Raw genomic sequence first — 19,264 nt, forward strand, 5'->3', positions numbered from 1 at the left:
TTTCTTATCGTCTCACGCAATCTTGCACAGTTCTCCCTTAAATTGATGTTAAATCGATGTTCTCATTGAAAGGCTCTGCCGTATGAGTCTGGCAGGGGTAAGCTCGATGTCAGCGTCATCTTCGTTGACATATGTCAGTGGCCTGCTATTGGTGATGTTCTCAGCTTCAGTGACGGTGGTAATGAGTTCAGTGAGGGAGACCCTTTTTCTATACAAGGCCCTTTGCAACCATGATTTCACCATTCAGATCAGTCTCTCGTAACAGCCCCATTTCCATGGTACCCGGGGTACTGTACTGTAAACTTCCATTCTAAATTATGACCCGTCAAATAATTTTACTTCGGGCTCATCGCTGACATCTCTTAGAGACTTGCTAGCTGCAATGAAGTTTGGTGCATTATCACTCACTAAAACCTTCGGAAGTCCGTGCCTTGCCGCGAGTTGTCTAAAAACATAAAGAAATTCTTGTGTACTCATGGATTTGCACACATACAAGGCACCTTCTCTTGACATGGCGCATGTAAATAACAGGATATACGGCTCCCCGTTCTCAGCTTCATTTTCAGACACATTAATGTTCCCCGTATAGTCGAAGCCAACACAAGAAAGAGGTACTTCATGCTTAACTCGTTCGGGAGGTAGGGGGTGGGAGAATCCAGGTAAACTTAGGGCTTGATTTTGCGCTTTCTTGCACAATAAGCACTCTTTCAGATTCGTCTTAATGGACTGTCTAATTTTTCCAGCCTAAAACTGTTGTCTTCATATACCCACAAGTATGTTGCAGTGCAGGTTGAGCGCGCGATAATGAGACACTATAAGTTGCCATAAGGGGTGTCGACTGGCGACGTATACTGGATGCTTAGTAGATTCTGGCAAATCTGCATTATGAAGTCTTCCTTGGCACCGAATAACACCACTTTCATCAACATAAAGACCTACCTGTCTGATAAGATTTCTTAACTCAAAAGGAATGCTAAAACTGGTTTGTGATCCATTAGTCAACGCATAATATAGCGTTGGGAAAGCTTGGCGCTGCATGATTCTGAATAAAACAAGTAAATTATTACTTTCCCTGAATTTGTCAGGAAATATTCTTCTCCCAGACAGGATCAATCTACCTACAATTCTTAATGCGTGTTTCAGTGAGGAGAATTCAGAACAATTAAATACATCATCATCAGGTTTTCTCAAAACTGGTTCTACAATAATTTCATTTACACTAACAGACCCTCTGCAAACTACGTCCTCTTGTTCTGGGAACTGATTTCCGTCAACAATCCGGGCAGGGCCATGAAACCACAAATCTGACTTTCTCAAAAGAGACATTGAGGTACCTCGTGTAACTAAATCAGCAGGATTATCCTCACTGGAGACATAACAACCTGATGTTATGACTGGACTTCAAGTCCTAGAATTTTTTTACTCTGTTGTTTACACACGCTTCTTTAGATCTTTCATAAAATACCCAACTCAAAGCTACTTGGGAGTCACTCCAAACAGTGCAATCTGAAATTTTATCCTCAAATATCTCTAATAAATGAACCGCTAGGCGCATTCCTATTGTTAAAGCAAGTTATTCTTGGCGGGGGATGGTGAGTGGAGGGGTCGGAGCTACCCTTACCCGAGCATACGCACATGCTCCATAAACCACCTTAGAGGCATCAACAAATACATGTAAGCTACAAGTTCCTTCATCAAAACAAGATCTAGAGACTAGATTCCTCAGTAGACGTGAGTTTGTTTAACACACCATCAAACTCTTTCTTTAGATCCATCATTAGTTCGTCATCCCAATCAGTTTTCAGTTCCCATAATTTCTTCACAAATAGTTTTCCCTTGATTGTTACAGGAGTTAATATTCCTAAAAAATCAAAGATGGTTGAAAGGAGAGACACAATCTTTCTCTTGGTTAATGTGCAAACATTACATAGATTATTCAATATGTAACAATCTGAGAAAGGATCTTTACATTCAAAGAGTCATTACAGGTATCCACAAAAGACCCAGTAGTTTTATTGCATTTCAGTTCATAGTATCTTGGGTATACTTATCATTAAATGGTCTCAGATTACTAGCCCATTCTCCCAAGGGCATATTAGCTTCCAACACAATTTTTTTTTCTTTATTACTCTCGAGTTCTAAATCTTCACTTTTCTCACAAGTTTTCATGAAATCATCCACATAAAAAGATCTCTTAAATGAATTGGCGATGGGATCTGAATGATTCTGTAAGTGATACTGTATTATCTGATTCGGCAAAAAAGGTGAACAAGTTGCTCCAAACAATAAAACTTCAGATCTAAAAGTCTTGACATGCTTAAAATCCCTGTCAGCAAACCATAAGAATCTTGTGAAATCTCTGTGATTTTTGTTAATTCCTGTTCTAAGGAAAGCTTTACTTATGTCTGCAACCACTGCCTATTTGTTCGCCGGATTAGGTCTCGCATGTAAACAATCATTGAGGGATTTAGCATGTTGTGACTCCTTACACTTGCATTGAAAGCTATCCTAATTGGAGTCGTAGCAGATTCCTTAAAAACTGGATAGTGAGGTAAATAATGAGCAATGCCATCAACTGGATCAAAGGAGTTATCCTTTAACTTTATCTCCTCAATATTAATCCTAACTTAACATACTCATCTAAAATTGATTGATATTGATCAAACGTTTCCGGTTTAGACTGCAAAGTTCTCTCAAGAGAATATAATTGACCCAAGGCTCTTCTGTAACCCACAGGGGGTCTGGCATCGCTCTTAAATGGCAAAATTCTTAAATGGCAAATCAGTCATATATCTGTTATCAGTTTTCACAATAGTTTCACTGAAATGTTCAATGGTTGCCTGATCGTTATAGGATCACGCATCCTTCCCAATGCCGATCGTATCTAATGACCACAATCTAGAAATATCCTCATCGTCAAGAGGATTTACAGAAGTAGTGATTCTCATTACAGACCTTACATTTTCATTATCACTGGTATCATTACAAGCCCAATTTGGAATAGGACCAAAAATAAGCACCAGCGATACTACCAAGCAAACACACATCATCGCATTTATCGTGATGATACACAAATACATTATAATAATCAGCACCAATAATCAAACCTATATTACTTAGGGTATGTGATTCAATATTCTCATCTGCAAGTTTAACACCTCGTCCTTGCAACCTCGGATACACGCTGTGTAGTCCAGTATGGGAGTGTTAACATGGTTACAAACAACAGCATTTAACTTGATACGTTTAGTACCTGCTCGAACCTTTACTCTTACTACATCAAACATTTTAGTTTCAACATTATCTCCAAATGGAATTAATGTTAGTTCCATTAGGTTTACTGGTACCAAGGTCTAGAGAGTATACTCTCTAGACCTTGATTGGTACTAAGTTCAATTTCTCAGCAGCATTTGGGTTAATGAATGTTCTTTGGGATCCGCTGTCTAGAAAGGTTCTAATTGGGATCTGATTCCCTACCCAAATAAAGGATGGCTGTCGATAATGCCGTCGGTCGGAGAAATGCAACAGTTTTAACAGCTACTTTATTATTGTTAGCATTATTCTGAGAATTACCCGTAGCAGCTGATTTCTGACTAGCGTTGGAACTAGGCTGTGACTGGGCAGTTTCTAAAGGCTTGTTATCAACTTTGCTTTGATCTGATTTAGTGCTAGCAGGTTTCTGAGACGAATTTACATTAACACTAGTAGAATTAGGCAATAGTCTAGCACATTAGAATGTATGATGTTTAACATTAAAGTTGAAACAATAAGTTTTACTGCTTCATTCAAATGAACAATGACCTTTTCTTAAACAACCAAGCATATAGCGATAAATCCCGGACGAGCGCTCTTCTAGTCTCTAAAGTAGTGTATATAATTTTCGTAGAGACTTTGCCGCTGTTCGCCTTGACAAAAACAACAATATAACGTGACTTTCCTTGGCGTATTTTCAACTTAAGTTCTGAAAGCACTATTAGGCGAATTAACATGACGTTCATTTCTCGAACCTTTGTTGCGATCTTTGCTGCCCTTAATATTGTTAGACGGTGATGGCGTAGGGTCATGCACATCACTTCTATTTAGTACCTCAATTAATTTTTCAATGTCCTTTCTCAGTTGATCCACACTAAGAACACGAGCCACGAGTATCATATTTGTGATACAAAACTCTCAAATGGTTTCTTTGATAAACATCCGATGATAATTTCTTTCTCATTAGAGTCGCTGTTCTTATTACCGGTTAAAGCTTAAGCTTCTAACTGTTGAGCGATGTTATTCCATTGAATGAGGAAATCTACCTTCAAAAAGGAGAATGACACTCACCTAGTTTTCGACCTTTTATCTTAGGTTGTCGTGTGTGCGTGTGTGTGTGCGTGGTAGTTCAAAATCCGATGCGCCAGCATAAAATTCTTCTAACTGAGGAAAAAGGGCTGTAAACAATGAAGAAATAAACGATGGTGATATAGAATGATTTGATTCTAAGTTACAAAGATCCAAAATAATATGTTCAGTATCCTGAATTACTAAAATACCGGAAGCATCCGGTTCGAAGAACCAAAAAATGGGAAAAGCTGTGGCGAAAAGGTGATTGTGTGGATAAAGTGGACTGTATGCTTAATGTTGTTCTTGGTCAAAACCCGCTAAAGCCTTGCGTAACAACAACACCAAGCTCTCTTTTCGGTTTCTAAAATGCCGGCAGATATCTCTCAACCCAATTCAGTGCTAACGAATAGTACCACAATTAAGTACTTCCACCTACTGAGCAGTCCCTACTCTATAGACATGAACTCAGATCATAAATTGCTGTGAGATGCGACGAGAGAGGTGCGCGCCTCTCTCTCTCTCTCTTTCTCAAAATCTTACGAGTACTCACGGGTTGATTTTCAGACCTTAGAGGCCTCGGTATATTCTACATCGTTTCTATAACTTACTTGCGTAACTTTAAATTATGAACACAGTACAAATTGTATCAGATCAAATTATATTCACCATTCATAAAAACTGAGACATGGAAAATGAAATAAAATAGAGGGATATTGAAACGCACTTGGTGAATTTGAACCTTAAAAATTAATTAAATAACTAAAAATTAAACATATTAAATGGGTAATTATATAAGAGATAAATAAAACTAAATCACTCAAGGAGAATTACAATTCAATGGCACTCGAACGAACCAAGTTACAACAAAGTTCAAAGGATAAGGACAATCACCCTTCCCAAGTCCACGCACATATCACACCCCGTAGGAGGGTAGTGCCGTCAGTGCACCTCGTGCGATGCACTGTAGGCATTGCGTAAGGTTCTTTGCAGCGTGCCTTCGGCCTCTAGCTGCAACCACTTTCGTTCCTTTTACTGTACCTCCTTTCATATTCTCTTTCTTCCATCTTACTTTCCGGCCTTTCCTAAGAATTGATTCATAAGTGCAACTGCGAGGTCTTCCTCCTGTTACACCCTTCAGACCTTTTACTGTCAATTTCCGTCTCAGCACTGAATGGCCTCACAAGTCTCAGTGCTTGGCCTTTGGCCTAAATTCTATATTCATCATCACACACATCAATTAACGACACCAGATAACAGATCAACTCAGAACTGACTTACAAAGTCCACATTAACATAGAAAACTTCAAGATGATTCTCAAGTTTTGTAACAAAAATAAATTCCAAACATAATATTGTGGAATTTCAACATATTTGTTAAAGGTATTGAATTAACTGGCGGTGTGTGACAATACAGTTTTGGGTGATGTCATGCCCATACAGTACACGCACTTACGCATACACGCACACACACACACACACACACACACACAGGGAGGCGGTAACATCTACCCTTCCTTTTCCACCCTCCTCACCTCTTGACCTCTCCTAATGGCTTCACTGGCGAGAGATACAAACAAGATCTAATAACATCTTCAACTATTACCGTACGCGATGTGTACAGTACATTCACCAAGAGCAATTTCATATACATAAGGATAAAAGAATAATTATAAATAAAACAGTACCTTAGACTTCGTTACCGAAACGTCTACTGACGTTTATGTCAAAAGACTTCACCTCTGTGTGAAAACATTTGGTGCTAACCGCACCACAGATACTTCACGCTAGAGCCACAGTTGAAATCAAACAAAATGATGTTGTGAGGTCAAAGAAGACAGAACTGGGTGCTGATTGATTTATTATGTTGTTGTTTTAGATTTAGCTGGCCTTGTGCCAGCACGGGCTCTTGCTCCTAGAGTAGCCCGTAACTCTATGTTGATGATGAGTCTGTGAGATGGGTAGGTTAATGAAAACTTTATTATGATACATGAAAGTGATTTTGGTGGGGGGGATTTATTATGTTGTTGTTTTAGATTTAGCTGGCCTTGTGCCAGCACGGACTCTTGCTTCCAGAGCAGCCCGTAAGGGGATTTATTACCTGGGCAAAGGTATACATAGCAGCGTGCGGACGGAAACGAAGTGCCCGACCCCAGGTCACTGTGACCCGCAAGCTGAGTGAGACCAGTTTGTGTTTGTTAACAGTCAATCAAATAACAATGACAAGAGACATAATGTACAAACAGTGATAAAATATATATTGGCGAAAAGGCCAGGAAATTCTACATACAAATATATACATGAGAGTCTTGCTGCCTTAATAGATGCGGTATATGATCGTAATTAATGGGCAAAGAAGACGTCTTTTCAATGTAAGAGTGTCATTCTTTCACCCTTATCATCATAATATAAAAATAGAGACATACATATTTCTGCAAATTCATAAACGTGTAAATACATTTGGATTTCACATGAAAAACAGATGACACCTCTTGTCTGTCGGTCACATGACAGAAGGCAATTCACAACAAAAAATCAAATCAATAATTTTTTATGAAAACAGACGATACAAATAACTGTACAGTAAGAAAGATATTATGAGAAGATTGTTGTACGGGAAATTTCTCTCTCTCTCTCTCTCTCTCTCTCTCTCTCTCTCTCTCTCTCTCACACACACACACACACACACACACACATACACACACACACACACACAGATGGATTAAGGAAAGTGACTGTCTGGCAAAAAATAGGGCATGTTGCTTCCGTTGCAATAATTGATAAATGACAATGTGTTTTACACTGTTGTGCATTAAGGTATATTCATTACTGAAATTTCATGAACATTTGTGTTCATTAAATGTTATTGTAAATACTCGGCAGTACAACAGTTGTTTTCATCATTCAGGTTTGGAACAAAATGAAGTGGAAACAAAGAAATATGTTTAGATTTCAATTACTTATACAGTGAAGTCCTGTAACCTACAGTAAGCAAGGTAAATGTAGGCAGAAGAGTGTAAAAGTGATATATAATGGACTTGATGACAGGTATTTATTTGAGGGCAATGATCTCCGTATTTCCCAATATGAAACCAGCTAATATCAACAATAGAAAACGTTATTTTTACTGCCATTGTAGAAAATGAAAGTCAAACAGGAGATTTTATGGTAAACTAAAGCATGGATTCTTTATTTCAAAGCTTCGACGAGAATGACGTTATTTGTAAATCATACTACAGGGTATTTAATGCAAAGAAAGATCATAGAAACATTCACAGAAATAAACTAGAATAAAAACAGCAGTTACTCTGCCTTCGATATTTTACTTTATGCATCGTTTATATCAATTACTGACAAAACATGGGTAAATGCGTAAGATATCTGTAGCCTACTCATAGCCTATGTGTGCATGATTGCGTGTAGAGGTCGATGCTTTACAATTGCACATAATCGCAATACAAAGAATTAAATCTTCAATTCTGACAAAAATCGAAAACCTGATGTTTTGCTCATTTCTATTTTTTTTTTACAGGAATATCTATCCATACAAAACTATATGTGTGTTTGTATACATATATATGTTTGATTTTAAACCAAGAAAAAGGTAAAAACGTGATGATTATAAGAACAAAGTTACAGCCACGGAGGAAAAGTGAAACTCTTGGGATACTAAGTACTTTCGTCTCATTACCAGTTGCCGTGACCATGCTTTGGTAATAAGACGAAAGTACGTAGCATCTCAAGTGTTTCACTATTCCTTCGTGGCTGTAACTTTGTTCATATACATACACACACACACACACACACACACACACACACACACATATATATATATATATATATATATATATATATATATATATATATATATATATATATATATATATATATATATATATATATATATATATATATATATATATATATATATATATATATGATTCATATACAAGCATTAAGTTACAAACGTCCTTTACTATCCAATTCGCTCTCTATCTCGGAAATAATATATTTTCATATATGTTACCCGAAGGGGAATTTTTTAGTTGATATTAAGTTCGCCGTCTCGTGGCCTTGAACCACGGAAGACAAGAACTCAGGACTACAGTGACGAGCATTTTAACAGCCCTTGAGACGGCGAACTTATTATCAACTGAAAAAATTCCCCTTCGGATAACACAGATGAAAATATATTATTTCTGAGGTAGAGCGAATTGATATTAAAGACGTTTGTAGCTTAATGCTTGTGTGTGTGTGTGTATATATGTATATATATATATATATATATATATATATATATATATATATATATATATATATATATATATATATATATATATATATATATATATATATAGATAGATAGATAGATATATAGATAGATAAATAGATGGTTTAAAGCCACTTCCTTTCGGTCGTCATCATGCAGTCAACGTACCTATCTATACCCAAGGTAAAGGCCATATCGTGGGATCTGTGTTTCTCTCCCGAGTGTTTAAATTCATAAACGCCCTGATCTTCGATTCTTTGAGTTGTTTGGCAGTAGAGGGGAGTTAGCAAATCACACGGACAAAAATAATATAAAGCTGAAAATTGTCAGAGGTCGGGGATAGTGTTAGGAATGACAGAAATAAAAGCCCCGTTGATGGGGGTTATTATTATTATTATTATTATTATTATTATTATTATTATTATTATTATTATTATTATTATTATTAAAGTAGTTCAACCAGACCACTGAGCTGGCTTTCATCTCTCATAGGGCTGGCCCGAAGGATTAGAATAAAATACCAGGTCTGGGCCTGAGGCCAAGCACTGGGACCCAATTGGTCATTCAGTATGATGATGAACGAATTAAATTGAAATTAGGAAATGGCCCAGGGAAACTGACGGAAATGTGCGCATGCAGGAATGAGTGTGGTTTGCTTTTGACCATACAAGTCAATAAATCAGAAGTGCCAGGAGAGCTTTGAAATAAGCGATTTAATCATACTGAACTGAACTTGATGTATGAAGATGAATATAAATGCCCCTTAATAAATCACGAGTTTTGACGAAAACGACGAGTCATTTGATCATGTCCGGGTGAAGAAATAATTGTGATTTTCTTTTAAAATTACGTGAATCCACTTGTCCGTGCACATTTAATATTTCAAATAATAGTTCATTTCTTTTATTTTACAGATCTTTAATTAATAATTCAGGAAATATTTAAAGAATGTTGCTGAAGTTTGTTTTTTGTGTGAAGAAGGTTTTGAGCAAGAGTCCTCGGTCAAAGTACATAAAAAGGCACTAAATACATTGATTCGGATCAGTGAAGAACGAGAACCACATGACCTACGCAAGGTATTGTTTATTTATTCATACATTAATTTTACATGCTATTTCACGCATTTTAGCTTGTGAAATTTTTCGTTCGGTAGCTCATTGTCTCTTTTGCGTCTTATGTTCTTGTTCTCTTTTGGTACCTTAAAGACACATCACGGCAACGGAAGCTGGAAAAATTCTGGCGCATCATACATGCCGAAGAAAATTTGATCTTCGAAAAAATACGAATCCTGCTAGTGTTGCGCCGAGAAAAAATTACGATCATCGACCAAAAGCATCTTTGATTGAAATACGTCCTGTTTTCTTTGTACAAAAACAGCAGAACATAAGTATTCAACTGACTGAAACGCTGACTAAGCGTTGTATAAATAGATGCGAAGAATGGGGAGATGAAGTAGATTCTTGCTTGATGTCTTGCAATGATCTGGTTGCTGAGGAGGCAATTTTTCATATTTCATGTATGAATCGATTCAGACTTCAGATCAACAGTGAAAACAAACGTGGAAGTCCATTACATTCAACAATAATGGAAAATTTTCAGAGAATTTGTCAATGGCTGAAAGAAGAGGGTGATAGTGAACCATATACTGTACCTTATCAGAAGTTCACAGCAAGATGGAGGAGCCCAGCAAAGGCAGTGATTGTTACTCTACGAAATCTTTAAAACGGAAGCTAGCAGAGCATTACGGAAAACATCTATTTTTCAGAAGTCCCTGATCAGCCAAACCTCGTTTGCTTCAGTGACATGACCTCTTTTATATAAAAAAAGCTTTAAGAATACGAGAGAACAAACACCAAATGACATCATAACTACTGCTGCCAAAATAATCAAAAGTGATATCAGAGAGATCACCGCTGATAAATCAAAATATCCTTCCACTGGAGAGCTGAGTGATATAGATTATGAAACAAAATGGGTGCCCAAGAGTTTAAAATTATTTCTTAGCAGTCTTGTGTCTTCCAGTCTTAAACAACTCAACATAAGTCAATGCATCGTACAAGCATCAAGACCAAGGTCATTAATAGTACCTATACCCTTTGGAATTGGCACCGATGTTGACAAGTCATTTGGAACAAAGTGGCTTGTGGATCACCTGGCAAAATTTGGATTTTCTGCCACCTCTGATGAGGTTAAATTATTCAAACAATCTGCTTCAGTCAGTCAATTCACCACCTTTGAAAATCAGGAACTCCATTTTACCCACTGGGTGGCAGATAATGTGACCACAGTATACGGACATTGACTGGAGAAGGAACCTTTCATGGAATGGGCATTATTTCTGTTAGCTCTAAAAAACGCAAATACCAAGCCGTAAAATGTCTGAAACATAACTCAAGCATGGATTTAGCTTCTACTGTCGAAATTATTCCATACAATGGGTCACTGAAGCTGAATCTAAAGCCAACGAAGGACCTTTTCCTCAGAAAATTCTACTCCCCTCAAATATTAGCACTGTTTTCTTAAGTCTAAAGTTTAGAAGTTTAAAAACGAAACTTCCTGTTTCTTTTTGTAGGCAGTTGAAGAATCTGGTGCCACTGGAAAGGAAGATGATGGAATGGACATCCTTGAATCCATGAAAGATGATCCATTCTAACTGAAAATATTTTGATGAATGAATAATCTATACTACAGAAATTAGTAAATACAAGCTCTCCTTGACCTGATCAATTTTAAGAAAACTTCATAACTGAGCAGTTCTAGAATAAGTTTTCTTATCCAGTGATGTATAGGCTTTAATGATTTGGCCATCTCAAAATTTTGACCTCTCGCCCATATACCCCTCCCTCCAAAACACAGAGTTCCCAGGTTCCAATCAATGGGGCTTTTTTTCTGGTGTTCCTGACACTACCCCTGACCTCTATGGCAATTTTCAGCTTATATTATTTTTGTCAGGGTTAGGGAGTATTTTGGCCTATTTCCCCTCTACTATGGTGTTGGCGCTGTTTTTCATTGCAAGGACGGCTACCGGGTTGAGGCAATGCCACTAGTGCATCAGCAATCAATAAGAAGTGCTCACGAGAACATTATAAATACAAAGCATGCCCACACAAACAAACACAAACACACACATATATACAGTATATATATATATATATATATATATATATATATATATATATATATATATATATATATATACATATATAGCCTATATATAAATTTCTGACTCATCATATCTTTCAGTGTATATTTTAAGGAAATTCACTGGGCGACCAGATGGATATTATGATTTGTAATATAGGGAATACTATACTATAAATAAAGCTAGGTGGTCTGGGGTGACACTCCATCACAGAGTCCCGAAGCCAAAACTTTAGTGGGATCTAAAGGCAATAGAACACATTTCCATTACCAAAGCTACAACTGTAGACACTCAAAATTTTATGATTAAAGAGGATAATTTCATGTCCAAACCCTGCCATAAAAACTGATAGCCAACCTTAGCCCTTAATGTCCTCTCTAACAAAAATGGATTTATTATCCCTGTTGGAATTTTTCCACTTCTTAATAATTCCTGTCAATTTTGGGGATTTATCTGGTCAGGCAGTAGTCAAAAATCCTTCTTACTAGGCGACAATTTTTCTTCACTGGCCAACCAGGCCACACGAGTCATAAAAGAAGTTGGAAGCTGAGTACAACTGTACCCAAGGAATTATCTGGGCAGGCTAACTGGTTGCATACCAGCGTGTTTTCGCCAACTCCCCGACTCAGCAGTGACATCACATTCACTCAGAAAGGATAATTCGACTGAAATGCTGTCAACCGGGTCATTGCTGAGTCGGGAAGTTGGGGAAAACACACTGGTATGCAAGCAGTTAGCCTGCCTACGTAATTCCTTGGGTACAGTTGTACTCAGCTTCCAACTTCTTTTATGAATTGTGTGGTCTGGTTGGCAGCCCTTTGGCCTTTCATTTGAAAGGCCTCACTGCATATTTTAACATTGTAACTGGGCGACCAAATGGTCGCCCAGTGAAGAAAAATTGTCGCCTAGTAAGAAGGATTTTTGACTACTGCCTGACCAGATAAATCCCCAAAATTGACAGGAATTATTAAGAAGTGGAAAAATTCCAACAGGGATAATAAATCCATTTTTGTTAGAGAGGACATTAAGGGCTAAGGTTGGCTATCAGTTTTTTTATGGCAGGGTTTGGACATGAAATTATCCTCTTTAATCATAAAATTTTGAGTATCTACAGTTGTAGCTTTGGTAATGGAAATGTGTTCTATTGCCTTTAGATCCCACTAAAAGTTTTGGCTTCCGGGACTTTGTCCCGGACCCCGTTGGGGGAGTGCTCACCCCAGACCACCTAGCTTTATGCCTCGCGTTCGGCAGTAGTACTGTAGTATTCCCCATATTACAAATCATAATATCCATCTGGTCGCCCAGTGAATTTCCTTAAAATATACACTGAAAGACCTGGGTTCGATCCTGATGTGAGCCAGAAATTTATTTCTGTTCCACACGTAATTGTGTGTTGATATTTCTATCATATATATATATATATGTATATATATATATATATATATATATATATATATATATATATATATATATATATATATATATATATATAAAGCATTCACTTTCCCTTTCTGAGTCTAAGTTGGCAGCTAGTCAATAAGCAAAGGTCCACACAGTCCTCTTATACTCTATTACACCTTGCCACACTTACTGATCAAAAGGAACAGTATTGGCATGTGCGCAGCTTAATCTAAAAGTAAAACCTTCTTTGTAAATAAAATGAAAGTGAGTACAGGAATGTCTGACCTAGATAGGCTGGAGCCATATCGGCTGTAAGTCAAGCTATTGCAGTGCAAGTAATGAAGAGACCTGGTGTAAACGTCTGGTAACTCATACAAAAAAATTGTGCCTTTAGATCCCATGTTACCCTATACAGTCCCTAAATGAGGACTTGTGTAAAACATAAATGACAAAACAAAAAACTAAAAATAAAATGCTGTATGTTAACACAAGCAGGAGTTCAATCTTAGACTCATTATTCTTCGCCGAAAGTTTCTTTGACATATGCCTGATGTTCTGTAAAAAAAAAAAAAAATAGAGAGGAATTTTCTTCTCTCATTATAACCATGTGAACCTCATGAAAGTACTCAGATGTATCTGAAATCTTCGGTATTTCTTGTATTTTCTTAAGAGATTTCAATTTTGATAGCGATGACCCTCTTTAGGAATGGAGGTACTCAGTCCCGTATTTCAGGAGCCATATTTGAAGCCCTTCATCTCCAAAAGCAAGATACCATGGTCCTTCATGTACCATATGAAAATAAGTCAGACACAGTATCTGCAGTAATAGGGTTGGCTGGAAGGTCCTCCTCAATGGGTTACCTACCTAAGGGGAGCATGGAAACCTGTATCTGGCTGAGAAGCCCTCCTCTAAGCTTGCAATTTCTGGGGAAACTAGGTGGACCCTGCCTAGGTGAAAGGCCCTTCTTTAGGGCTCCATACTTTGCAGGAAGCCCAGAAGCTCCTACCCAACTGGAAGGCCCTCCTCTGGAGTCTGCCTTCTGCAATAAAGCCTGGCAGTCCTTACCAAACAGGGAGGTACTTTGAACCTGACTCCCCTTGGGGAACCATGGACCTCTGTCCAGCTGGGAGGCCATCATCCAGAGTAACCTTTGCCGGGGAGGCTGGAGGCCCTCCTCTGGGGCTGCATTTCCTGGGGTCAAGGGGCCTTGCCCAGATGAGAGGGCCTCCCTTTCTTGTTGGAGACTAGGGAACCCTGCCTAGCTGGGAGGCCCTTCTATGGGGCTTCCTTACCCATAGGGGCTCCAGCCCAGTCAGAAAGTCTTCCTCCTAGGCTGCTTCCATGAGTTAGCTTAAAGGTGGTCCTCTGATAGTAGCCTCCTCAGAGTAGCCTTGGGAACCCACTGCCTGACTGGGAAGCACTCTTTTGTGGATACTTTCCCAGGAGAGGTTTAGGTCTTCACCTGACTGGGACTCTCCTAAGAGAAAGCCCGGGGGCCATGGGAAACCTTTGGGGATATCTTCCCTGGGCGAGTGAGGAGAACTGTGCCCAACCATGAGGCGTTGTGGGATTGTCTGGAAAAAAACCGGGAACCACTGCATAACTGGGAGGTCTCCAATGAAGTTGCCTTTCCCTAGAGAGACTGGGTTGTTTATAGCCCATCTGGTAAGTCTTAATCAGAGGATGGCTCCTGGGAGGGAGTTCAGAGGCTTCACCCAGTGTGGGGGGGCTTTCCTGCAAGGATACCTCCTCCCTGGGAGCCTTACAAGGCTGTGTGGCCCTTCTCATGGGTGCCTATCCATCCCCTAGGGATGCCTCTTCCAGAGCAGCCCTGGAGCCCATTGGCAGCTGTGAGGCCTGTCTTTACTTGGAAGGAGTATGTGAATGATTTTAATGTAATATTCATTTCTGTATCTTTTTCATATTTTTTTTTATGTGGGGTTATGCAGGGATAGCATTTGATACCATCTTGAAATTTCCTGTTTAACTTATTAGCTTAGCATTGCTGAACAAAAGTAAAATTTAACTCGTGAATGAATGTTTTGGTGATTTCGTTCCTATTGTGTTTTTACGTGGCCGAACAAATGTCATGATATGACATGATATAAAATGGAACCGGTAGTTCCATTCAAATTGTAATATAAATGGACTTAGCAAAAAGTATATATATCTGTGTGAGCACGGGAGAGGTGTTGTTTGTGAATCACAGATCTAGTCCTTCAAGTCGCACATGTCAGCAAGCGTCCATGTGTTGTTTGGAAAACAGTATGTCAGCATAAGTCAACGTCCTCTTTTGTTCTGAGCTGAGAGCTGTCACGTAGGCAGTGAGAGATCCCTGGGAACGAGGTCATTGTGTGTTCGTGTGTGTGTAAATGATAGGTCTTGTTGTGATGTGGCGTGGAAGTTTTAAGACAGATCAAAATGGGAAATCATCCTGTGTAGACCCATTGTTACCCTGTTGTACAAATATCTCACAATATAGTCACACAGAATCCCATTATGGAGTTTGTCTAAATCCTACCAGAAGAACTGTACTATTTGAAGATGCAATTCCATTTCTCTGACTGTATTGACGACAGTCCACTTAATCAAAAATAGTTGGGTGCTCGCAAGTGTACCCAACAAAATGAGGGATAAGCAATAGTCCTTATTATTTCGGTCAAATCAGAGGGGCAGGGTGAGGGTGGGGGGGGGGAGGCCAGATAACTTTTAAACAGTGCAGGGTAGCATTACATGACACCATACATTGCAAATTACTGGAAGTTAACTTGAAATAAGTGTGGCCTCTGGTTCTCTTAGCAGTAGTGACAATGGGCTATGATCCAGGCTCCACTTTAGATTTCCACCTACACTTGTCTCATTACCGTTGCTGACCATCCCGAGCATTCACTCCTTCATTAGGTTGCTGGAATTTTGGGAAGGAATTCCTTCTCATCAGCATCATGATAATAGTCAGCTTTGGCATATACCTAAATTGTTTGCGGTGCAGACAAAGGCTGAGTGCTGCAGGGTGTTGCTTATGAAAGAAAATGCTAGTAAATTTGATAACACTGATAAATGACACTTATACACCATGTTGCACCGTATGAAATTAAAGAATTAACTTTGGCAGTTTTGTGGTTTCATTGGTGTGGACGCTTGTCGGGTTTCTGTTTGCCATGTTGGTCGTTGAGAGGGGTGGAAAGCTTGAAGATCATCCCCGTAACGTAATCAATGTATCTTATCCTTTTTTCATTGTAATTAGTGGTGGTACTATGAATCTGCTAAGTTCGTTCTTCCCTTGCAAACTCTTAACATACCTGTCAATTTTTAAAATTTTCTATAGGGGTGGGGTAGGGGTTGCAGGAGGAGAGAGTACGTAGTTACAACTTGAAGTAAGTTGATCTGGTGAATAGCAAGCCAACATTTCTTGTGAATGAATGAACAGCCTTAACTCGAATCATTCAAGTTTCATATTTTATTGCCACAAAGTACGAAACATGTAGCCTACTATCGTCATTTCGGCCTTTTAAAAATTGCGCCACCCAGAGATAACCTCAAGGGTAACGATTATCTTTTTTCTTTGAATAATACGCGATAGGTAGAGATTACTGAAACTGGTTTTCGGAGGGGCTAATTCATATGCAGTAAAGCCACATGCTTCCCACCCCACCCCCGTTTGACACAATATATTGGCATCCATTATTCCATTTCAGCAGAATGCAGTTTTTTAATATAGATCCCAAAGAAAATATCGCATTGCCTGCTGTTCTCATTAAACTGTGTACGTAACTTTAGCTATTCATATCTTGTGGAGATTTCCGTTGAAAGAGGTTGGTTAAGTTGCTACCTTGAGAGAGAGAGAGAGAGAGAGAGAGAGAGAGAGAGAGAGAGAGAGAGAGAGAGAGAGAGAGAGAGAGAGAGAATTGTAACAGATTGGGTGACAGCATGAAATATAAGTCAAGGTCTCTTTTAATCATGGAATTCACGTTTTTATTTTTGACTTTTGTATAAAATTACAAAATTACCATTTAACTCCAGCTCGTCATGATTTCCCGATTGGTTCCTTACATGAAAAGGTGACTATTTTTACAATTTATTATAATTCACAATGCAATCAAAATAGAGTGAAACAAGCCACAAAATACTGTTAACTTGTGTCAAGCTATGCGAATCACATCACCTACTTGGGAAGAGAATTGCAGTAAACAAAAAGTCAGTGGAGCACAGTGCTGCAGTGGCTGATCAGCTCGAATAGCTATGTAGCCGGCTGTGAAGCATCCAAACTCCAGAATTTCCATACAGAAAATCATTATTTGTAATAATGGTGACACACTTTCCATAATAACCAACTGTCAACTCTAGGTTGTTCTCCTCACATGCAAAGAGCGTCGAGGTCACAATAGACCTGTCAAGCTTCATCAAATTTCACCCGCTGATTCTTGAGACAGGTAAACACAAAGTGGGCACTGGGCTGTGCAAGAACCTAACAAATCATGCATTAAAAAAAAAAAGTTTCGGAAAAAGCTATCTATCCCGGCGCAATAATAACATATGTTGATCTATTTAAAATTCCAGGGGAGAACATGAGAGAAATGGATATTAGGATCACACAATTGCATCGTTAATGTTTACTTAGGTCTATGCCGTAGGCCTACGAACGCAGATGTGCGTGAAACCCTGGCTCCGAACTTCTTCCCTAAGTATGAGCTAAAAGGAAAGGAAGAGAAAATAGCAAACCTTACATGGAAGCATAAGTATCTGCCTTTGACGGTTTTAATGTTATTGTTTACCTGTAGGCTTTGCAGAGAAACTTAGCATGAGGTAATCAACTGAGGACCTCCATCTCTTACCAGGATGTTTCATCACTACTAGTAGTACTGTTATACTGCTGATTACGAGAAGGCATTGTAGTATTGTACTGCGTTCACCCATGTTGTTCACCTTTGCGGGGTGTTCTTCTCATGTCTCTTACCTTTGCTTGACAGATTTAAAAAATGTAGATGATGCTATTTTAACAAGCAAAGTGCCACAAGATTTAGAAAACTTGCTTAATAAAATGCATCATACATCTAGAGCGAGACTCAAAATAAATTGAAGAAAAACAGAGGTAATGAGGGTAAATAATGTACGAAGGTATGAATTAACACGAGATGGATGAGGGATTCTTAGGCATAATAGGCTATCCAGTGAAGAATTTCTGGCGTTGGAATTCAATGACTAAAAAAAAAAAAAAGAAAGTAGATCAAACAATAGGCAGACTGTATAAAATTTGGAAATAAAATAGACTGAATTTGCATATGAAAGAGAGATTATACCTGTGGCATGACCATAAAACTATCTAGAAGGCTTTGGCAATTTGAGAGTAAAGCTTAAAAAGGAGGGTGATGATGATTATTTTCAGGTGGCCATATCTACTTGTGGCTGGGCTTGAATGAAAATATCTCCAGGCTTCTTTGGCAACTTCTCTCGTCCACAAAACCTCATCATTCCCAAAATAATTCTGCAACACTTTCCAAAATCTTTCGGACAACAGCCTTGAAAAGTGCTATCTGGCAACTTTATCGTTACGCTTGAAGCCACCACATACAATGATGATTAGGATTGGTGTATTTGACGAATTTCCCGCCTGTTCCTTTTTAACTGAATTTTTGTTTACTGTGATGCTGTAGCAAAATCTCACTAAAATGAAAAAAAATCACTATTACACGACCAAGCTCACCAGCATTTGCTATCATTACTATTTTCATCAAAGCAACATTTGTAATGGAGGTCCATAAAAGTTCACAATTTTCCTTTATAAGTTACAATTGTGATTTACGTTAAGACAATGAGAATGGTTTATTCTTTGCATAATTTTGAATTTAACCTTATTCATTCTGGATTTTCAGATTGAACAAACAAATATATATATATATATATATATAAATATATATATATATATATATATATATATCAAAAGTATAATAATATATATATATATATATATATATATATATATATATATATATATATATATATATATACATACATATACCACACACACACCCATATATATATCCAGCAGTGTAAAGTGAAGGAAATTACTTACATTAGGTTAAAGGTAGACAGACAACTCGTCAAACAAATAAAAATGTCTCTCCTGTCGCTC

This window comes from Macrobrachium rosenbergii, chromosome 9 (genome assembly GCF_040412425.1).
Source record: "Macrobrachium rosenbergii isolate ZJJX-2024 chromosome 9, ASM4041242v1, whole genome shotgun sequence".
Classification (NCBI taxonomy): Eukaryota; Metazoa; Arthropoda; class Malacostraca; order Decapoda; family Palaemonidae; genus Macrobrachium; species Macrobrachium rosenbergii.